The sequence below is a fragment of the Pristiophorus japonicus genome, unplaced genomic scaffold, assembly GCF_044704955.1.
Source record: "Pristiophorus japonicus isolate sPriJap1 unplaced genomic scaffold, sPriJap1.hap1 HAP1_SCAFFOLD_231, whole genome shotgun sequence".
In the NCBI taxonomy this organism is placed as follows: Eukaryota; Metazoa; Chordata; class Chondrichthyes; family Pristiophoridae; genus Pristiophorus; species Pristiophorus japonicus.
This window is the reverse complement of record NW_027252026.1, coordinates 172,572-188,988: the sequence shown is the minus strand read 5'-3', so window position 1 is coordinate 188,988 and position 16,417 is coordinate 172,572. Positions and strand designations below refer to the sequence as shown.

The window sequence follows — 16,417 nt, the reverse complement described above, 5'->3', positions numbered from 1 at the left end:
TAATCTGTCACCATTCAGATAATAATCTACCTTCCTGTTTTTGCCACTAAAGTGGATAACCTCACACATATCCACATTATACTGCATTTGCCCATTCACCCAACCTGTCCAAGTCCCCCTGCAGCGTCTTAGCATCCTCCTCGCAGCTCGCACTGCCACCCAGCTTCCTGTCATCTGCAAACTTGGAGATATTACATTCAATTCCTTTGTCTAAATCATTAATGTATATTGAAAATAGCTGGGGCCATAGCACTGAACCCTGCGGCACCCACTAGTCACTAACGACCATTCTGAAAAGGACCCATTTATTCCCACTCTTTGCTTCCTGTCTGCCAACCAGTTCGCTATCTATGTCAATACATTACCCCCGATAGCATGTGCCTTAATTTTGCACACTAATTTCGTGTCAAAAGCCTTTTGAAAATCCAAATACACCACATACACTGGTGTTCCCTTATCCAATCTACAAGTTACATCCTCAAAAAACTCTCAAAGATTTGTCAAGCTTGATTTCCCTTTCATAAATCCATGCTGACTTGGACCGATCCTGTCACCTCTTTCCAAATGCGCTGCTATTTCATCTTTAATAATTGATTCCAGCATTTTCCCCACTACCGATGTCAGGCTAACCGGTCTATAATTCCCTGTTTTCTCTCTCCCTCCTTTTTAAAAAAGTGGCATTACATTCGCTACCCTCCAATCCATAGGAACTGAACCAGAGTGCAAGGAATGTTGGATAATGACCACCAATGCATCTACTATTTCTAGGGCCACTTCCTTAAGTACTCTGGGGTGCAGACTATCAGGCCCTTCAATTTCCCTAACACCATTTCCTGACTATTAAGGATTTCCCTCAGTTCCCCTTCTCGCTAGACCCTCGGTCCCCTAGTATTTTCGGGAGGTTATTTGTGTCTTCCTCAGTGAAGACAGAACCAAAGTATTTTTTCAATTGGTCTGCCATTTCCTTGTTCCCCATTATGAATTCCCCTGATTCTGACTGCAAGGGAGCTACATTAGTCTGCATTAATATTTTTCTCTTCACATATCTGTAGAAGTTTTTGCAGGGTTTATGTTCCCTGCAAGCTTACTCTCATACTCTAGTTTCCCCCTCCTAATTAAACCCTTGGCCCTTCTCTGCTGAATTCTAAATTTCTCCCAGTCCTCAGGTTTGCTGCTTTTTCTGGCCAATTTATATAGCTCTTCCTTGAATTTAACATTTTCCCTAATTTCCCTTGTTAGCCACGGTTGAGCCACCTTCCCTTTTTTTATTATTATGCCACACAGGGATGTACAATTGTTGTAGTTCATCCATGTGATCTTTAAATGTATGCCATTGCCTATCCACCATCAACCCTTTAAGTATCAGTCGCCAGTCTATCCCAGCCAATTCACGTCTCATACCGTCGAAGTTTCCTTTCTTTAAGTTCAGGACCCTAGTCTCTGAATTAACTGTGTCACTCTCCATCTTAATGAAAAATTCTACCATATTATGGTCACTCTTCCCCAAGGGGCCTCACACGACTAGATTGCTAATTAATCCTCTCTCGTTACACAGTCTAGGATGGCCTGCTCTCTAGTTGGTTCCTCGATATATTGGTCTAGAAAACCATCCCTTATACACTCCAGGAAATCCTCCTCCACAGTATTGCTACCAGTTTGGTTCGCCCAATCAATATGCAGATTAAAGTCACCCATGATAACTGCTGTACCCTTATTGCACGTGTCTCTAATTTTCTGTTTGATGCCATCCCCAACCTTGTTACTACTGTTTGTTCCTGAACTTACACGGCTCAGCAAGACGTCGCAGGTCAGCGACAAATCCCAACACGTCCTGGCTCTCAGCATGAACATGTGTGTAGAAACGGTAGTGTGATATGATGATCCCCTCTTTTGGTTTCAGATGGTTACCCACCAATGTACACAATTCCGCGTACCTTTTCCACCGGATGTACAGACGAGAGAAGATTCTTCATGAAGCCGTAAATTTTCAGACCACAAACGGTGAGGAGAACTGCCCTGCACTTAACTGCGTAGGCCTCTGCCTCCATGCCATTGGCCACAAAATATTGATCCAGGCGGTCGACAAAATCCACCCAATCCTCGCCCTCCACAGATCTCTCAAACAGTGCTCATTGTGCATGCGAAGGTTCTTAAATTACCTCGTCGCCAATTGTAATGACGCAAGAGTCTGGTTACTGGAAACTCACTCAGGTGCAACTTGATCCATCTTTATTCCAGCCCAAGACTGTCACCGTGACAAAGACACCCAGCTTATATACAGGTGACCAAGCACACATGCCACATGCATACAGCCTGATGACCTCCGACGACGGTGCCCTCTGGTGTCTAGTGACCCCAAAGAATTAATACAAAAGTAATAATACAATCAAGCAGATTCAACATGGTTTTATGAAAGGGAAATCATTTTTGGCAAATTTATTATTGTTCTTTGAGGATGTAACAAGCAGGGTGCGTAATGGAGAACCAGTAGATATTGTGTACTTTGATTTCGAAAAGGCATTCGATAAGATGCGTCATAAAAGGTTACTACACAAGATAAGAGCTCATGGTGTTGGGGGGTAATATATAAGCATGTAGAGGATTAGCTAACTAACAGAAAACAGAGAGTCGAGATAAATGGGCCATTTTCAGGTTGGCAAACTGTAACTAGTGGGGTGCCACAGCGATCAGTGCTGGAGCCTCACCTATTTACAATCTATTTTAATCAATAGGAGTGACTTGGGTGAAGGGACAGAGTATTACAGCCAAATTTGCCGACAATACAATGATAGGTGGGAAATCAAGTTGTGAGGAGGACTCAGAGTCTGCAAAGGGATATAGATAGGTTAACTGAGTGGGAAAACATTTGGCAGATGGAGTATAATGTGGGAAAATGCGAGGTTATCCAATTTGATAGGAAGAACAGAAAAGCAAAATATTATTTGAATGGAGAGAGACTACAGAATTCTGTGGTACGGGGGGATCTGGGGGTCCTTGTACTAGTAACACAAAAAGTTAACATTCAAGTAGCAAGTAATTAAGAGGGCAAATAGAATGTTGGCCTTTATGGCAAGGGGGATGGAGTATAAATGTAGGGAAGTCTTGCAGCAACTGTACAGGGCATTGGTGAGACCAAACTTGGAGTACTGCGTGCTATTTTGGTCTCCTTATTTAAGGAGGGATATAGTTGCATTGGAGGCTGTTCAGAGAAGGCTCACTTGGTTGATTACTGGGATGAAGGCATGTTATGAGGAAAGGTTGAGCAGGTTGGGCCTGTACTCTTTGGACTTTAGAAGAATGAGAGGTGATCTTATTGAAACATATAAGATTCTGAGGGGGCTTGACAGGGCAGATGCTGAGAGGATGTTTCTCCTTATGGGGGAATCTAGAACTAGGGCACATAGTTTCAGAATAAGGGATCGTCCATTTAAGACGGAGATGAGGAGTAATTTCTTCACTGAGGGTCATGAATCTTTGGAATTCTCTACCCCAGAGAGATGTGGAGGCTGTCATTGAAGATATTCAAGGCTGAGATAGACATATTCTTGAACTATATGGGAGTCAAGGGTTATGGGGAACAGGAAGGAAAGTGGAGTGGAGGCCAAGATCAGATCAGCCATGATCTTATTGAATGGTGGAGCAGGCTCGAGGTGCCATATGGCCTACAACGGCTCAAATGTCTTATGTTCTTGTGTCTACAGATCCCTGAAGGTAGCAGGACAGGTAGATAAGGTGGATAAGAAAGCATACGGGATACTTGCCTTTATTAGCCAAGGCATAGAATATAAGAGCCGGGAGGTTATGCTTGAATGGTATAAAACACTAGCTAAGCCACAGCTAGAGTACTGTCTACAGTTCTGGTCACCACATTACAGGAAAAGATGTGATTGCACTAGAGAGGGTATAGAGGAGATTTACGAGGATTTTGCCTGGACTGGAGAATTTTAGCCATAATGAATGATTGGATAGGCTGGGGTTTTCTTTGGAACATAGGAGGCTGAGGAGAGACCTAATTGAGGTGTATAAAATTATGTGGGGCCTAGATAGAGTGGAGGAATGACCTATTTCCATCAGCAGAGGGGTCACCAAAGTAATTGGTACGAGGTTTAGAGGGGATTTGAGGAGAATTCTTTTCACCCAGAGGGTGGTGGGGGTCTATAAGAACATAAGAAATAGGAACAGGTGTAGGCCATATGGCCCCTCGAGCCTGCTCCGCCATTCAATAAGATCATGGCTGATCTGATTATGGACTCAGCTCCACTTCCCCACCCGCTCCCCATAACCCCTTATCCCCTCACTGCCTGACAGGGTGGTAGAGACAGAAACCTTCACCACATTTAAAAAGTACTTGGATATGCACTTGAAATGCCGTAACATACAAGGCTATGGACCAAGAGCTGGAAAGTGGGATTAGGCTGGATAGCTTTGTCGTCCGGCACGGACACGATGGACCGAATAGGTCGCTTGTGTGCTGTAAACTTTCCAAGTCCTGTAAACCCATCTCCCCTGTGATCGCTGACCTACATTGGCTCCCGGTTAAGCAACGCCTCGATTTTAAAAATGCTCATCCTGGTTTTCAAATCCCTCCATGGCCTCGACCTTCACACTCTCTGTAATCTCCTCCAGCCCCATGACCCCCCGCCAAAGAGATGTCTGCGCTCCACTAATTCTGGCCTGTTCAGCACCCCCGACTATAATTACTCAACCATTGGCGGCCGTGCCTCCAGCTCCCTATGCTCTGGAATTCCTTGCTAATCCTCTCGACCCTCTTTTCTCCTGTAAGACGCCCCTTAAAACCTACTTCTTTGACCATTTGTGTCATGTGTCTTGGTATCAAATTTTTTGTCTTATCTTCTCTTCGGCGGTCCCTTGTATCGAGTATGACTTGCTTCCACCAAAAAGGGATGAGTTCACATGTGTTTCAATGAAGGACTGGCTATTCCAAGTCCCGAACTGCAGATTGAAGGATGGATGATGCCAGAGTGTGGATTTTTTTAACGTGTGGTGACCGTTGCACACCAACCACCACACGGGCTTGACAGAGCTAGGTCTTGGTCCAGTGGCAAGGATTAACCTTGACGACTGGAAACCAGCTCTGCTGCACGGATCTACTGCACACACATATTGCAGTGTGGGCTGGCCCGTGTGCCCCTGGGCCCTCGCCTCTTCTGGTCCCCGAACTCATGCCTCTCCTGGGCCCCGATCACGTTGGTCTGCAATCCCTCGCCACTACTTCGCACCGACCTCATCGCTCCTGCTGTACCTGCCCACGCTCCAATCACCGACCTGCATTATGAGGATGTCCATTCCAGTCGCCCTCTTCACAGTCGTTGCCCTCCCTGACTGGCTCGCGCTGTACCTTGCAGTGGTATGCCGCCATGCTGCTCCTCCTTTTAAAGCCCCGACCTTCCGCTGATGGTTCCTCGCAGCTTGAAGGAACCATCTTTTGTCTAATAACACTCTTGTGAAGCACCTTGGGACCTTTTACTGCATTAAAGGCGCTATATCAATACCAGTTGTTGTTCCCTCCCCAGGTCTCCCTTTACCAGTTTCCATGATAGAATCAGACAGCACCGAAGGACACTGATTCGGCCCATTGTACCCGTGCCAACGCCAGCTGGTGAATGAAAAGAAAAAGAACCTTCTCTTCTATTGGTGAACTTGTTCAAATAAAAGACAGGGTTCACAACACAGGTTTTCCACATTTTGGATCGGAATCAGTAACTGACTAACCGCACTGCTCCAGGATTGCAATCTTTGATCTTCGTCTAACTTGTACTGCCTGGACTGTCCCTTTAAATACCGGGGACACTTTGTAACCTTCAGACCAGTTTTTAAGCTATTGATATGTTCCCATTAAAGGTGCAGTTGTCCCTGTCCTGACCCAGTCTCCGAGCCTGGAACGTGTCACAGAGGGTCACACGGCACGGTTACAGTGCACCATGCGGAACGCCAGAGTGAGTGACACCGATGTCCACTGGTACCGGCAACTACCGGGGCCAGATACGGAGTGGGTTTTAACACGAGGCAAGTGGCAGCACACGAGGGAGCCAGGTTCCACTGACCATCTCCAGCCTTCCAGACTCACCTCCAATAACAGCTTCATTCTGACAGTCACAGACGTGCAGCCCAGTGACACTGCCACCTATTACTGTAAAGTGTGGGGCGATATCAGCGGGAGCGGAACCCAGCTCAATGTAACCAGTAAATACAGTTTACATTATATTAACCTGAATAGAAGGAATAACCTCTTACACATAGATTTATTGATCAGTATCTGATTAATATCACAAAAACCGCTGGTAAACTTAATGCAATAAGGTGGACGAATTAACTGCGCAGATAGATGTTAATGGATATGATGTAATTGGGATTACGGAGACATACTCCAGGCTGACCAAGGCTGGGAACTCAATATCCAGGGGTATTCAATATTCAGGAAGGATAGACAGGAAGGAAAAGGAGGTGGGGTAGCGTTACTGGTTAAAGAGGAGATTAACGCAATCGTAAGGAAGGACATTAACGTGGATGATGTGGAATCTATATGGTAGAGCTGCGAAGAACCAAAGGGCAGAAAACTTTCGTGGAAGTTGTGTACAGACCATCAAACAGTAAAATGGGGGTTGGGGATGGCATCAAACAGGAAATTAGAGATGCGTGCAATAAGGGTACAGCAGTTATCATGGGTGAATTTAATCTACATATTGATTGAGCTAACCAAACTGGTAGCAATACTGTGGAGGAGGATTTCCTGGAGTGTACAAGGGACGGTTTTCGAGAACAATATGTCAAGGAACCAACGAGAGAGCAGGCCATCCTAGACTGGGTTTTGTGTAATGAGAGAGGATTAATTAGCAATCTGGTCGTGCGAGGCCCCTTGGGGAAGAGTGACCATAATATGGTAGAATTCTTCATTAAGATGGAGAGTGACACAGTTAATTCAGAGACTAGGGTTCTGAACTTAAAGAAAGGAAACTTCGACGGTATGAGACATGAATTGACTAGGATAGACTGGCGACTGATACTTAAAGGGTTGACGGTGGATAGGCAATGGCAGACATTTAAAGATCACATGGATGAACTACAACAATTGTACATCCCAGTGTGGCGTAAAAATAAAGGGAAGGTGGCTCAGCCGTGGCTAACAAGGGAAATTAGGGAAAGTGTTAAATCCAAGGAAGAGGCATATAAATTGGCCAGAAAAAGCAGCAAACCTGAGGACTGGGAGAAATTTAGTATTCAGCAGAGGAGGACTAAGGGTTTAATTAGGAGAGGAGAAAATAGGATATGAGAGTAAGCTTGCAGGGAACATAAAAACTGACTGCAAAAGCATCTACAGATATGTGAAGAGAAACATATTAGTGAAGACTAATGTAGGTCTCTTGCAGTCAGAATCAGGGGAATCCATAATGGGGAACAAGGAAATGGCAGACCAATTGAAAAAATACTTTGGTTCTGTCTTCACTGAGGAAGACACAAATAACCTCCCGAAAATACTATGGGACCGAGGGTCTAGCGAGAAGGGGGAACTGAGGGAAATCCTTATTAGTCAGGAAATGGTGTTAGGGAAATTGAAGGGACTGAAGGCCGATAAATCCCCGGGGCCTGATAGCTGCACTCCAGAGTACTTAAGGAAGTGGTGTAAATGTGGATTCTTTTCCCTCAATCTGGTTCAGCGAATTCACTGAGTCGAACACCGTTGCCGCTTATAACAAAGCAGACTTTCTTTTGTTTAGCGGCCGGGACTTATCAGAAAGAAGGAATGCTCTCCCTATAGAGTGCACCCACTTCCTACGGACAAGTGCCGTTACAATGTAAGGGCGCAACGGTTATACATTTTCAGTACAAGATACAATTAGAGTGACATACAGTTCAGCCTATTCCCTTTGATCCCTCCTTCCCTTTGTCCACTCATGAGCAGACATCTGTATGGGCTGTTTTTACACAAAGGAGCCTTTCAGAGTCTTTCTCACCCTTTATTGTTTCAAGTTTACTGGTGTGACTTAGCAAGACCTTGGAGCCAGTCTGTTATTTGTGTCAATGTTGTAACATTTGCAGCCTGACATTCTTAAGGCTATTCATCCATGAATCCTTTGTTCAATTTCACTGTCTCTATACATTTTCCCACATTCTCAACTTCAATGTCTCATTCCCCCCTTTTATCATTCCATGATAACCCTTAGGATTATTCTAGGAGTATCGCATTCAGCCGTTCACACTCTCTTTCCTGATCCTCCTTGTCGAGTAGGTCTTTAGCTTGCTGGATCATAATCCGGGAGCCCGTGACCACAAGAGGGTTTGCTAACCTTGCCATCATGACTTTACAACAAAGGTTAAAGCAACCAACAATCAAGCAACAGGTAATTATTACTCCGATGAGAATAATTGCCCCATGCATTAGATAGGATCCCCAGGATCCACCTAATAGCCAATCAAACCAGCTAGATCCTCCTGCTGGCATGGATAACTTTGTTACCTCCCTTCTTATGTGATCCGCGAGATTGGTTATGTTTTCTGAACTATCGGGAATGTAAGTACAACATTCAGATCCTATCAGGGCACACGTTCCCCCTTTCTCAGCTAACAGATAATCGAGGGCCATTCGGTTTTGTAACGCTACGGTCCGCATTGCTACCACTTCGGCCGTGATGTCCTCCAGAGCTTCAGCAGTATAGTTAGCTATCTGTTCCAATACCCTCTCTAGGTTCTGTACTTCATCCATGGTGCGTCCTATCCCGAATGGGAACATCATGACCCCAAAGAACCTTTCGGCGGGGGTGAGGGCTCACCTGTGTCGGCTGGAGGCATGTGCTTCCGCCAGGGTACGTGTTTGCCGCACAAATGGCACCACATATCCCAGATAGCAGGACCCTGTCCATCGCCTAGGCAACCAGGGATATGCCCTATGCCCGCACACAAAATACGTGCCATTATACGCTGCCTTCTGATATATTGTGTCGGGGTCCCAAGACTGGGCCCACAGACCTCCACCTGTTTTATTCGGAAGGTGAGAGAGGATAGTGACTCGTGCATCTGTTGTGATGTTGAGACTGTGTGGGCAATCGCTGTACCCTATGATATGTCCCTTGCTACTGGTGTCATTTCGGGTTAAACATATGTTCCCGGTTGACCTCCCAATCCCCGAGGTATTGGTCAGAGCTAAGAATGGGGGTTCCTTTCCACAGTCGTAGGTTGGTTGGTACCATCCCTGGGACATCTGACTAATGGGGTCTCCAGCACTCTCCCACTTGGTGACCTCCCCGTGGTCGTTCATGTGGTAACGGTATAATACGCCTCCTGATCTCTGTGATCCCTCTTTTGACCCGCCTTTCCTCTCTCGTATTTGCATTGGCCCCCCTCCGCTCATGCTAGTCTGGCTCAGAAGCCACTTGACAGTCTCAGTTAGGGTCAGTGGAACGGGGCGCAAAGGAATTCCCCCTTTGGAATGTATAGGGATATGTGAGCACACCCAGCATCTAGAAAAGTTCCCATTTCGCGCATAAACATAAGACATGTACAAAAAGGTGTTTGCATGGAGCTCTCGCTTCAGTCTCCCCTCCCATGTGCCGCACCTGACGTACACAAACGCTACTATACAGACTGTGGCACACAGACACAGTTTCATCTTATCGCTCTAGGTTAACAATTACTCGGGAACAAAATGTTTCTTGTAGCGTCTCTATGGACAAGGATAAATAGTCCGAATATTTTGCTGATTCAAAGAGTTCGGTTTTCTCGCCTCTCTTCTCAGGTCACCGTCGGTGTAGCTGGTTGTCTATCACTACGAGTAGGAGTTCAAACTGCTCTCCTCGGAGAATCACTCGGTTAGTCAGGACGCTCCTAGGAAGGATCTTGTTCAGCTATGGAGAAGAGGAAGTCTGGAACAGAAACAGGAGTTAGAATAACCAGTAAAATAGGTTCGTTAGAGGGTGATGAGCTTGCAATGGTGCAGGTGAACCCAGGCACTTCTCCCCTCAACCTTAGCTGCAGTGGGGGTAGTAAGTAACACCTGAAAAGGCTCCTCCCCATCGTGGTTCTAATCCCTTCCGAATCCATTTCTTAATCAGGACATACTTCCCTGGTGCCACGAGGGACAATTCGGGTAAAACTGGGAGGTCGAGGTGAGCATCTCAAACCTGATTGTGGGCTATTCGCAGAGCCTGAGTCAGAGAAAGAACATAGGTGGTCAGTTCCTCAGTCATGTGGTGGAATTGGACAGTGGAGGGGACATTCTGATTCCAGGGAGTCCTAAGGGGCCTACCATAAATGATCTCAGCGGGGGTCACTCTAGCCTTACCGGTGGGAGTAGTTCGGATCTGGAATAGGGCTATGGGAAGGAGTTTGAGCCAATTGAATCCGGTTGATGCTACCAGTTTTGCAAGCTTGGTTTTAAGAGTTTGATTAGCACGTTCAACTAATCCCGCAGCTTGGGGTCGGTAGGCACAATGCAGCTGCTGGTTAATGCGCATCTGGGAACAGAATTCTTTGTTAACTTGGCCAATAAAGTGAGGGCCATTATCGGAACTCAGTCGAGCTGGGATACCATATCTAGGAACAATTTCCTCATTAACACTTTAACAACAGTTTGAGCCTTATTGTCCAGGGTAGGGTAGGCTTCGATCCATTTGCTAAACACATCTACTATTACTAACACATATTTGTAACACTGAACTCTTTGCAACTCAATGTAGTCCAACTGCAATGTCTCAAAGGGACCTTCAGGTAGGGGCGTCTTACCCCAATCACAGGGGACTCCCTTCCCCAGATTATACTGTTGGCAAACAAGGCAGCGACTACTGAAGTTCTGGGCCAGCTCCTGGAGTCTAGGGTGCCACCAAGTGGCCAAAAGTGTGTCACTTGTTGTCCTTGCTCCACAATGAGTAGCAAAATGCATACATTCAGTAACCCATAGGGTCCAACTCGTCAGACATGCAAGTCTGTTCCGTGGGAGTGGTCCAGAGTTTAGAAACATTGTCATAAGTACATCCATCATTTTTCCACAACAGTTTATCTTTTTCAGGAGCGTCCTCCTGTGCTTTAATGACATCTTAGGTGGTTGGCATTGGTTTTTCCGAGGCTAACTTATCCTTTGCAGGATTTTTAGCCTGACTCATCTTTTATCCATGCATTTCGAGGTCACTCCGTGAAATCGGAGATCAGGGTTAGGTTGTGTTTGTGGATTCCCCACCGTGGGGTACATTGGCTCTTTTGCCACAGGTGATGGTGCTATGGCTGTGCACTGCACTATCTATATCTGTCTGGTCCCGTTTTTTAAATCTCTTTCAGCTTATTTATCTTAGCCTTTTAACTCTTCAATTTGTTTTGTTTGAGTATCTATTTCTTTGTTGTATCAGGCAAGTATTATTACATAAGCTAGTTCTGTTTTTATTTTCATTCTGACTATCGCACCATTTCCTCTGTTAGGTGAGTCTTTTTTCTATTTAGAAATCCAAATTAATAATGTTTAGTATAAAACGGCTGTCAATGGAAAGGGTTAACTCCTTTACAGGTTTGTAAGAAGACCTCATGTCATTACGTAACTTCACGTAATCATCTGAAAAAAAAGTCTTTGTGCCTTCAAAACTTGCTTAGAAATTAGGAATCCGTTAAACAGCAGAAATCATTAGTAAAGCCGTCATAATAAAAGTATTCTCATCAGGAAAGGCAGCATTTAGATTAAACTCCAATTTTTTTTAACTTCTAATTCAAGTACTTGCCAAAGATTTTTTTTTAAATGATTTAAAATGAGACCACACAGTTTTAATAGCTATTTGTTTACTGAAATTCAATTTTGCCATCAGCCTCGGTCAATGCAAAGCCAACCATTTGACTATGTAGTCTATTGATACCTTTCTCAGAAGTCCCAGTGGAACTCTTAGTACGTTTCTCGTGCGCGCACTCTTTCTTTAAGACGTCTACGGTTTTAACATGTCCTCCTTCCATTAATGAGAGTCCTAATTTAGTGGCGTTCTGCCAACTCGACAGAATTGACGCATCTTTTCAAACTGCAGTGGAACTTTCTCATAATTTAAAATCTCAGAACATTTTTTTTTTCCTTTCAGCACCTATTTAGTATGTTACGTCTTTTTTAAGATCTCCTTTCTTCAAATTAGGTTTTGTATTTTACACAGAGGGCTCGGGTCTCGGTAAATTTGTTAATTTAAAATCTCAGGCAATCGAAGACACTTTTTCTTTCAAATTCGTTCAATTTGTTTTCTTTTAAGGTTGCATCTTTCTTTTCCCGTCTTTTACATAGAAACATAGAAACATAGAAAATAGGTGCAGGAGTAGGCCATTTGGCCCTTCTAGCCTGCACCGCCATTCAATGAGTTCATGGCTGAACATTCAACTTCAGTACCCCATTCCTGCTTTCTCGCCATACCCCTTGATCCCCCTAGTAGTAAGGACCTCATCTAACTCCTTTTTGAATATATTTAGTGAATTGGCCTCAACAACTTTCTGTGGTAGAGAATTCCACAGGTTCACCACTCTCTGGGTGAAGAAGTTCCTCCGCATCTCGGTCCTAAATGGCTTACCCCTTATCCTTAGACTGTGACCTCTGGTTCTGGACTTCCCCAACATTGGGAACATTCTTCCTGCATCTAACCTGTCTAACCCCGTCAAAATTTTAAATGTTTCTATGAGGACCCCTCTCATTCTTCTGAACTCCAGTGACTACAAGCCCAGTTGATCCAGTCTTTCTTGATAGGTCAGTCCCGCCATCCCGGGAATCAGTCTGGTGAACCTTCGCTGCACTCCCTCAATAGCAAGAATGTCCTTCCTCAGGTTAGGAGACCAAAACTGTACACAATACTCCAGGTGTGGCCTCACCAATGCCCTGTACAACTGTAGCAACACCTCCCTGCCCCTGTACTCAAATCCCCTTGCTATGAAGGCCAACATGCCATTTGCTTTCTTAACCGCCTGCTGTACCTGCATGCCAACCTTCAATGACTGATGTACCATGACACCCAGGTCTCTTTGCACCTCCCCTTTTCCTAATCTGTCACCATTCAGATAATAGTCTGTCTCTCTGTTTTTACCACCAAAGTAGATAACCTCACATTTATCCACATTATACTTCATCTGCCATGCATTTGCCCACTCACCTAACCTATCCAAGTCGTCTGCAGCCTCACAGCATCCTCCTCGCAGCTCACACTGCCACCCAACTTAGTGTCATCCGCAAATTTGGAGATACTACATTTAATCCCCTCATCTAAATCATTAATGTACAGTGTAAACAGCTGGGGCCCCAGCACAGAACCTTGCGGTACCCCACTAGTCACTGCCTGCCATTCTGAAAAGTACCCATTTACTCCTACTCTTTGCTTCCTGTCTGACAACCAGTTCTCAATCCATGTCAGTACACTACCCCCAATCCCATGTGCTCTAACTTTGCGCATCAATCTCTTGTGTGGGACCTTGTCGAACGCCTTCTGAAAGTCCAAATATACCACATCAACTGGTTCTCCCTTGTCCACTCTACTGGAAACATCCTCAAAAAATTCCAGAAGATTTGTCAAGCATGATTTCCCTTTCACAAATCCATGCTGACTTGGACCTATCATGTCACCTCTTTCCAAATGCACTGCTATGACATCCTTAATAATTGATTCCATCATTTTACCCACTACCGATGTCAGGCTGACCGGTCTATAATTCCCTGTTTTCTCTCTCCCTCCTTTTTTAAAAAGTGGGGTTACATTGGCTACCCTCCACTCCATAGGAACTGATCCAGAGTCAATGGAATGTTGGAAAATGACTGTCAACGCATCCACTATTTCCAAGGCCACCTCCTTAAGTACTCTGGGATGCAGTCCATCAGGCCCTGGGGATTTATCGGCCTTCAATCCCATCAATTTCCCCAACACAATTTCCCAGCTAATAAGGATTTCCCTCAGTTCCTCCTCCTTACTAGACCCCCCGACCCCTTTTATAACCGGAAGGTTGTTCGTGTCCTCCTTCGTGAATACCGAACCAAAGTACTTGTTCAATTGGTCCGCCATTTCTTTGTTCCCCGTTATGACTTCCCCTGATTCTGACTGCAGGGGGCCTACGTTTGTCTTTACTAACCTTTTTCTCTTTACATATCTATAGAAACTTTTGCAATCCGTCTTAATGTTCCCTGCAAGCTTCTTCTCATACTCCATTTTCCCTGCCCTAATCAAACCCTTTGTCCTCCTCTGCTGAGTTCTAAATTTCTCCCAGTCCCCAGATTCGCTGCTATTTCTGGCCAATTTGTATGCCACTTCCTTGGCTTTAATACTATCCCTGATTTCCCTTGATAGCCACGGTTGAGCCACCTTCCCTTTTTTATTTTTATGCCAGACAGGAATGTACAATTGTTGTAGTTCATCCATGCGGTCTCGAAATGTCTGCCATTGCCCATCCACAGTCAACCCCTTAAGTATCATTTGCCAATCCATCCCAGCCAATTCACGCCTCATACCTTCAAAGTTTTCCATAACTAGAGGGGAGCCGAGCACGTAGGCTGAGGGCTGCTTTTCATTATCTCAATTGTTCCAACCTCAAGGTTGTGTTATACTGTCTCTTCTAAACTGCAGATTTAATATAATAATAATTTTTTTTGAATCCACCTCAGTATTTTGCTGTGCCTTCTCTGAATATCTCAAAATCCCAATTCAAACTTTGTAATTTCAATCTTTATTTAAAACTTTTTTTGAGCTTAGAAGCCTTTTTTTAAAAGGCATTCTTTATCTCATTCCGAGACTAAATTTATGTCTTTCAACCCAATGTAATCAATCATTGCATGTTTTCTTTCGACAAGTAAGTGAGCGTGTCAAATAAATTATTTTTTTTAACCACCGGAACCATGTATTTTTTATCTTTTCCTCAACAAACCTATCTTTTGTGCATTTCCTAGCTCCGTAACTTATCATCCGAATATATGTAATTCAATAAGGATCACACTCTTAAACTTCCCACATACAGGACAACACTACGAAGAGTTATAAAAACTTTCACTCTGTTTGAAAAAGTGGGTGGAGCTAAAACAAACCACAACTCCCCGGTTTCCCAAACAGGGTTTCTTATCCACAGTCAAAATCACACAAGCACTTCTCATTTAAAACAGACGTTTACAAAAGTCTCTCTTCTTTCCTATTAATTGTTTTGGCCGGCTCTATTTTTGGATCCATGACCTTTCAGGGAATTCGTAGTTTTATCTAAATTACTCATCCTCGCGTCGCCCCGCATAGGATCAGGGTCCTAATTAGTCCCGATTGTCCCCGCGTCGCCCCGCGGTGGTTTAAGTTATCTTATCCAGAGCCTCGGCGGACCAAGTGATATACAAGATCGACGCCGTACCTGAAATAAGTACGATTTAAAATTTACACAGTCCCGCATCGCCCCGCGGCTTAATTTTACGTAATTCCCTAACATCCGCGTCCCCCACGCGGTTCGCGCGATTGTCTATCCCTCCGCGTCACCCCGCGGTTTTCCTGTCCGTGTCGCCGCGCGATAAGCCTTACTTAATTTGTTCTAGGTTCCAGATTTACCTATTCTTACCTATCCTTCTGAGTCGCCGCCCGGTTTGCGTTGCCGCGCGAATTCCCTATCCTTCCCTATTCTAAGTTTAGAAGGTATTCGCCAGATTGTCCTGGATCTCGTTCAGACGCTACCTGAGAACCAGCGAGTGGCAAAACTTTCCTCAGACTTTTGAAACCAAAGGAAACTGGAGCGGTATTTAAATTATACTCACTCCAGTGGCCACTTTCCTCCCGTCTCGTCCAAGGCTAGTCTGGCTCTTAATTCGCAAGTTTTCGGCAGTCGTTTGTTGAGATCCCACTTCTGACACCAAATGTAAATGTGGATTCTTTTCCCTCAATCTGGTTCAGCGAATTCACTGAGTCGAACACCGTTGCTAATAACAAAGCAGACTTTCTTCTTTTGTTTCACCGGCCGGGACTTATCAGAAAGAAGGAATGCTCTCCCTATAGAGTGCACCCACTTCCTACGGACAAGTGCCGTTACAATGTAAGGGCGCAACGGTTATACATTTTCAGTACAAGATACAATTAGAGTGACATTCAGTTCAGCCTATCCCCTTTGATCCCTCCTTCCCTTTGTCCACTCATGAGCAGACATCTGTATGTGCTCTTTTCACACAAAGGAGCCTTTCAGAGTCTTTCTCACCCTATATTGTTTCAAGTTTACTGGTGTGACGTAGCAAGATCTTGGAGCCAGTCTGTTATTTGTGTCAATGTTGTAACATTTGCAGCCTGACATTCTTAAGGCTATTCATCCATGAATCCTTTGTTCAATTTCACTGTCTCTATACATTTTTCCCACATTCTCAATTTCACTGTCTCTGTACATTTTTCCCACATTCTCAACTTCAATGTCAATATACATTTTCCCACATTCTCAACTTCAATGTCTCGATACATTTTTC

The 16,417-nt window shown here is 44.6% G+C and overlaps 1 long non-coding RNA gene and 1 pseudogene across 1 annotated transcript in view; one reads left to right on the top strand and one right to left on the bottom strand.

Annotated features, from left to right (window-relative positions):
* LOC139245695 (uncharacterized) overlaps window positions 1-16,417 on the bottom strand; it is a 369,717-nt gene that overhangs the window by 249,150 nt on the left and 104,150 nt on the right. The gene's annotated exons all lie outside the window — the stretch shown is intronic.
* LOC139245686 (cell adhesion molecule CEACAM2-like) overlaps window positions 1-16,417 on the top strand; it is a 142,534-nt pseudogene that overhangs the window by 32,720 nt on the left and 93,397 nt on the right.